Genomic DNA, 7,677 nt, shown 5'->3' on the forward strand with positions numbered 1-7,677 from the left:
TCTTCGTGCTTGAAAGAAACATGAAAACAAAACCTCCAGCACTAGCCCCAGGTAGTTATGGACTATTTGTAGTATTTGGCGTTGATAAGGGAAGGAGGAGGAGGAGCACTAGACTATCCCTGGTTCCCAAAGGTCCTGAGTTTACTTCAGGGCCTTACTATCGACTGGCAATCTCCTTTCGTGGCTCTTAATTTAAATCCTTAAAAGAGGAAATCTAATTGGCTCAGTTTGTCTTTTTGAACAAGGTCACAACAGTCATACGTTGCCAGCCACCCTATAGATTGGATGGGTGCCTGTTGCTTGTGTAGTTGTGGGAGAAGGGTAGGGAAGGGATCATGGTTATTGGAAAATTAATGAAGAGAAACCTCACTAGAATGGAGTCGGGAGGTTCAGCAGGGGTAGCTCTCATGCCCTTACCACTCTTTGTTAATTGCAAATCCAACAGGGAAAGAGGGAACTTGCACCCGGATACAATTTTACCACCTGGGCAAGAGGAAGAAAGGCTTTCCTCCAAAGGTCCAGCCATGAGAAGCCACTATACTTTGAACTCCTACTATTTTACTCCAGTGAATTTCTTGTTCTAACAGTCTTCCCAACTCCCCTACCTCCTCTGTAGAAGAACCAACTCTCCTTTGTTCTCTGGACTTGTCTATGGTTTTGCTGTAGTTTTCTTGCCCTGGATGGCAATTCTCTGCTATTCCCGGATAAACCTATTTTTGCTAGTAAAGTAACTGGCAGTTTTATTTTTAATATAAACAGTTACATGTTACCAGATTTGGGGGTGCTATTCAATCATGGCTATGAGTGGTGGAGAGTGTTGAGAAATACGGTGTAGAACTTCATACAGAAGGGTCTTTTCTGGGGTTAGAGCTATAAGCAAAGGGTTCATGGGAAGGAGATGTGTATCAGTCCATCTTTCTTATTCCCTGCTTTTTAGGATACTGTGACATCTATCCCTTGTAGGGTGGGCTAATTCCTAGAGTAACAAACAACTTGCCTGTGAACACACCTTACATTAACCAAACAATCGAAAGCCTATACCCCCAACCACCTCCTTTAACTCTCACACACAGGTAACAACAGTTACCCTGCCTTAAATCACCCCAGGGCCAAATACTGGATAATGAGAGACCACCCTTAAAGCCCAGAGTCCACTAACATTCAAAGTACCCCATCCTAAGCTCACTCAAATTTGCCTACTATGCCTCACCCATTCCTTCCCACAGAAACCACAATAGAGGCTCTGGGTCATGTTCTCCTCTCCTTTTGCTTCCTTACTGACCCTGTGCGGCTTTGGATGGAACGATGTACTTCCTTCTCTTGGGAACTGGGAGCAATAAGACTTCTTTCAATGGCACTGACCACTCTGTCATTACTCAGTCACCCTTACAAGTGAAATCCTGGTGTAATCAAAACAAGAGGCCATGGGGGAATCAGGGCCAAACTGTGGAAAGCCTTGGGTGCTAATGAGTTGAGGCTATTCCACAGGAAATAGGAGAAGAAAATGTAAGATTTTTTTTTTTTTTTTTTAGCATGTGATAACATAAATCTGAGCTTTAAGAAGAGAATTCTGGTAGTGGGGAGAAGAAGGGAGAGATTAGATGCAGGGAGGCCAGTTTGGAAGCTGTTCAGTGGGCAATTCCTAGCAACTAATTGGAAGGAGAAAGTGAAGGGTAGAGAGAGGTCAAAGATAATTTAAGCTTTTTACCTGGTTGACCAGGTGGATGGAGATGTCACTAACAGATAGATATACAGAGCACAGGAATATGGGCAATTTGGGGTAAAAGATGAGTTTGGTCTGGTACTCATGGAGTCCAGGAGCCACTAGACAGGTCTGCAGCTCTGTGGAGACACCAGTCTTGAACCTTTAGTTAGGCATCTATGGAGAGGTAGTTGCAGGAGAGTCCTTTCCTTTATCATATTTGAAATGTTCAGTTTGCTGCACTATCCAATATAAAAGTAAACATAAATCATAGTCAAAATTTATAATTTGTTGAAATGGCTAGAAATGTGTTCATTTGTCTAATTGAAGGCAGTGAGGGTACTTTACTGACAAGGTGCAGTAAAGCTGTTTTTTATGTTGAAACAGTTAAGATGGATCCTTAATAACATCGATGCCAAGAAAGGCATTATTTTTGTGCAGAGACCATTGGCTCTAAACCTAAACACCGCAGCTATTTTAATAGTAAAGTAACAGGCCAGTGTTTAAGATAAAATCAGATTACCTTGTTTTTCTTCTGTGATGTCTTGGCTCACCATGAAACTAATTCACTGCTTGTATACTTTTGCTCTTTAATCTGCCCTCTTCTTGAACTCCCGAGTGAGCCAGAAAAAGTGAAATTAAAGTTTGAGCTTCTGATGCTAAACAATTGCATTAATTCATCTGACAAAAGTGGTACATAATTTATCCAGTATAGACCTGTTTGTAGCCTACATTTTAAGAGCCAGGAATGTTCCTTTTCTCATGAAATCTTGGGTTCCTTACCACCCAGCCAATCAATCTATGTACCAGAATTGCACTAGGCAGAATTTCAGCATATTTATGATATTCAGAGTGCGTTCAGTATGTTTACAAAATATAGAACTTCAGGATTCCAAAGATGTCTGCTGGATCCCTGAAAAAAAACACTAATTTTCCCAGTGCAATCATTTCAAGATTGCAGCACTGTGGCACACACACAGACTTCAGATAAGCAAAACCACAAAACAGCTTTAAATCTGTTCTTTTGAATACTGGGTGCTTTCTAAATTTCTTCCACTGAGTGGGGAGGCTGTGATGTAAGTGACAGAACTCCAGATCCGGGGGATGGGGGAGGATCTTTGGGGGAATAAAAGGAAAAAAAAAAACCAAAAAACCAGAAATGTGTTGGACTCCATCCTTCCAGTTGCTTCCTAGGCCAAAAGTTTTAGGGTTTTTCTTGATTCCCCTCCCCTTACCTTCTATAACTGTTCCATCAGCAAATGTTCACTCTGCCTTCATAATATTTTATTTTTTTTTATGTTTACTTTAGAGAGAGCGAGAGAGCGAGTGAGCGAGTGAGCATGAGCGGGGGAGGGGCAGAGAGCGAGGGAGACAGAATCTGAAGCAGGCTCCAGGCTCTGAGCTGTCAGCACAGAGCCCGACGTGGGCCTTGAACCCATGAACTGCGAGATCATGACCTGATGAGCCAAAGTCAGACGCTTACCCGACTGAGCTACCCAGGTGCCCCTGCCTTCATCATATTTCCAGAATTTGATTATTTCTCATCACTGTGGTCCAAACCAACATTATCTCTTGCTTGGACTTTTGTAATAGCTGCCCGTCCAGTCTTGCTTCAGCCCACGACCTCCTTATTGTTCTTTGAGAGCCCCAGACACACTCATTTCTTAGGGCCTTGCACTGTCTTTTCCCACTTCCTGGATTGCCTTTCTGTTGGATTTCCACATGGGTGGTCCCTTTAGTCTTTATTCAAGAGTCATCTTCTCATTCAGGCCTTCCCTCACTGCCCTATCCAAAATCTTAGCCCTCCCCAACTGACAGCTGATATCCCCCTCCTTTTTTCCCTCAGCATTTATCACTCTCCTATGTACTATTTGTTTTACCTTTTTAACTTGTTTATTGTCTGTCACCCCTACTTGAATATTAGCTTCATGAAGACAGGGATTCTTTTTGGTGTATTTTTCATGACTCTATCCCCACTACCTCGTGCATGTCAGGCACTTCCTAAATATTTGCTGAATGAATTAGTGGCTCTTTACTTATAGCAGTGATATTATTTTCCTTTAAAACATTAACCAAAAAACAATTTCAAGTAAATAATAGTATGAGTGATATGCACATATTACAACAGTCACAAAGGGTAGTAGTGAAACACTGAAAACACTGAATTAAAGTGGTACAAAATGGGGGCGCTTGGGTGGCCTAGTTGATTAAGCATCTAACTTCGGCTCAGGTCATGATCTCACAGTTCATGGGTTCAAGGCCCACGTCGGGCTCTGTGCTGACAGCTCAGAGCCTGGCCCCTGCTTCAGGTTCTGTGTCTCCCCCTCTCTCTGCCCCACCCCTGCTCATGCTTGCTCTCACTTGCTCTCTCTCTCTCTCTCTCTCTCTCTCAAAAATAAATAAACATTAAAAAAAATGAAGTGGTACGAAATAGTTTGCCAACGTACAGGCTAGGTCACATAATCTTCTAGAGCCGTGAACTTGTCATTGATAATACTCTGAAGAAAACTCACTGATTGGGCTCCACTAATTTAAAGTTGTTGAAGTTTTGGTAGAATTATACTGAATTTGGCAACTCTTTCTGCCCATGGATCCTGTTCCCATGCTTTCATAAAAACACCTTTTTGCACTGGGGGAAAAAAAAAGAACTATACTGAATTTTACCTTCCCACCCACTGTAAATATGGAATGTTTAAGCAAAAGGAGCAAACAGGATGTAAAATGGCTTAGTCCCCTACACACAGAACATTTTCAGCAGCCATTTATATTCAGCTGCTGTGTTCCTTCCAGAATCCAACAGGCCTGGGTAGAGTCCGACTTGCACCTCTTCAGTTGGCTTTGTGACCTCGGGGGGAGTTATCTGTCTGAAGCTTAGCTTCTGCACCTATAAAATGGGGACAATAATGGTAGGAGTGTAACAAAAGGGCCAATATAGGCAGAGCTCTTAGCTCAGGGCCTGACCCATACATAGCAAGGGCTCAGTAAATCTCCTTTTTACCATCACTATTCAGATACGTTAATTCACTGCTGTGTCCTCCGCACTTCAAATAATACCTGGCATGTAGCAAGCACTCCGTGAACATTTGTGAAATAAACATCATCATTCATTATTATCGTTGTCGATCTAGGCTTGGCCACACTTGCCGCGCCCCCCCCTCAACAATTCGCGTTTCCAAATGGACTTGAAGGCGATAGATCAGTATTCTTCAACTTTTCCCTGCAAAGATTCAGATAGAACTTATTTCTTCTGAATTCAAATGATTAAAGTGGGGTTTTTTTTGTATTTTAAAATTACAGTACTATGTTTGAAATTTTATTATATAAGGTTAATGGATTTAAATCACTGGAGTTCATTTTTACATAATTTAAATGTTCTTTTGGTTGAGCTATTTCTTGAGGACTGCTCCAAAACGCCTTCAATGAGATCAAAATAAATTGATAGGCATAATGCAACCTTATGTGTGGGTAGTGCCGATTTTAGATTCTTCCCACAGTCTTCAGCAGTACGAGGAGATTGTAAACCCATCTCATATACCCAGAGAGACTCAGTGTATGCATCGCCCTCATAAACTTGGCAAAGGAGCAGCGATCACATCATTATAATCGAGGTACTTGTTTGATCCAACTTTTCTTTTTCTGTGTTCCCAGCTCCATAAAAATACCCCTTCTTCACATTCCTATATTTTCATCTTCTTTTTTGGGTAGTCTTTATTTATTTTAATCCATGATCTGATAGCCAGAGCTTCCCTCAGTCCGAGGTGGGCGGAGTGGCAAGTAAATTCATTAGTTTGAGAAGAGTATGGGGGAAGAAGAGGGATCATTTATTCATCAAGATGCTCAGATGCCTATTAGGTGCCCCGGGGCTCCCGGTGTGGACATGAAGAATACGATGGGTTGCTGCCCAGTGGAGGAAATAGTAACATGAGGTAATAAAAGCTCGGATAGAGCCGTGTCTGATGTGTTCCGGAAGCTCAGAACGAGTGGTGACTTCCCACCTGGACAGAATAGGGGTTTACAAAGGCTTTACAGAGGAAGGTGCAGAAGAATGGGGCCTTTGGGTGTGAAGAGGACTTTTTCAGCAGGTCCACAAATGTGGGGGCGGGAGGGGAGGAGTCATTCCAGACTCAAGCATCCACTGTGAGCAAAGAGGTGGGACTGTCAAAGTTCGAGATGAAATTTCTCTCCTTCAAACCGGCCCCTCCTTCTGCCTTCTGTATGCCAGTTAATGGCTGCACTATTCACCTGATTACCTGTATCTATCTGGCAGGTAACAGGAAAATTCAGTTCAAAATGGCTTCAACAACAGGGGATTTCTAGACGAGATAACTGGGGAGTGTAGGACTTCATGGTCAGTTGATTCAGCAGCCCAAAAGTGTCTCTGGGGATCTAACTTTGTTTTGCTGCGCACATAGTCGGCTCTAGTCTATGGCTCATCCACGGGGGTCACTAGATGTTTGCCAGCTAATCTGGGTCTACGGGATTCCTTGGTCTTTTCTGGGGGCAGGGAAGGGAGAGCATTCAGTCTCAGCCTTCTAGTAGAGAGTTCTGACATTCACCCTTACTGGCAAGTTTAGACCACATGCTCACTCCTGAACCAAAACGATAGCCAGAGCAATGGAATGTGTTAATTAATGTAAGTCGGTCAAAGCCCACCACCAATGTTACACATTAGGGTGAGCTTCACCAAAGCATGTGGGCTGCACAATGGGAAAGATTGGGGGTCAATTCTGGAGTGACGGTCTGGGTATTTTTAGGACGGGGAAAGCTGGGTAGAAAACAAATAAATGTCCACTACAATCACTACCCAGTTAGGAACGTGGGAGAATTCAGTAATGCTTCCCTCTCACTTCCCTGTGTCCAACTGGTCAATACACACTGCTGATTCTGTCTTCTTCTTCTTTAATGTTTTATTTATTTTTGAGACAATGCAAGCAGGGGAGGGGCAGAGAGAGGGGAAGAGAGGATCCAAAGCAGGCTCTGCACTGACAGCGGTGAACCCGATGTGGGACTCGAACTCACCAACTGTGAGATCATGACCTGAACCAAAGTCGGACACACAACCTACCAAGCCATCCAGGTGCCCCTGCTAATTCTACCTTTTTATCATTCTTTTGTCTTTTTATCATTCTTTTGTCTGTCCATTCTTTTGCCTCTGTTTGAGCACTCATCATTTTTCACCCATACTCTTAAAATCCCTCCTGACTGGGTTTTCTCTGTCTCTGCTCTCTCCTTGCTCCAAAGTTCCTTTGTACTTGTCTTGCAGTGATCTTCCTGTTATTCCCCAGCTTACAACCCAAATCACCCCCATGGGTTAAATAATAAACTCTAAACTCCTTGGTAAGTCTTAAATGGCTTCCAAGAACTGTGTTATTAGCTTGCTAGGGCCACCATAACAAAATACTGCAGACTGGTAGCTAAACAATGGAAAATTTTCTCATAGTTCTTCAGGCTGAAAGTCTAAGATCAAGGTGTTAGCAGGGATGGTTTCTCCTGAGGCCCCTCTCTCCTTGGCTTGCAGATGGCCACCCTCTTGCCATGGCCTCACATGGCCTTTCCTCTGTGCACGCACATCCTTGGGTCGCTTCCTCTTACAAGGACACCAGTACTATTGGATCACGACCCTACCCTTAGGACCTCATTTAACCTTAAAGGCCAGGGCTTGCTTGCATAGCACAGAGTAAAACTGGAAGGAGGTCAGAAAGATTAGCACGGACCCTGCACATGGATGACATGAATTTGTGAAGCATTCCATAGTTCTCATAGGACCGCCCCACAGGTTACATGCTAATCACAAAGAGGAAAATGAACTCTTACAATGGAGAGATCTACTTGTCACCACTATATGGAAGTGATCAAGCCTAGCACACTAATGTGGGGCAGCCTCTGTGCCTGTAAGATATCATGCGGTCTGTGTGCTGACTCAGTTATGATTCCAACCTGAATCCAATCAAGCCTCTAGACTTCACAGGAAATAT

The 7,677-nt window shown here is 43.2% G+C and overlaps 1 pseudogene; it reads left to right on the plus strand.

Moving 5' to 3' along the window:
• The first annotated feature begins 7,359 nt into the window (after positions 1-7,359).
• Positions 7,360-7,460, plus strand: LOC112857609 (U6 spliceosomal RNA; annotated as a pseudogene).
• The last annotated feature ends 217 nt before the right edge of the window (positions 7,461-7,677 follow it).

This window comes from Puma concolor, chromosome E2 (assembly GCF_028749965.1).
Source record: "Puma concolor isolate L17-30 chromosome E2, mPumCon1.1.hap2, whole genome shotgun sequence".
Classification (NCBI taxonomy): domain Eukaryota; kingdom Metazoa; phylum Chordata; class Mammalia; order Carnivora; family Felidae; genus Puma; species Puma concolor.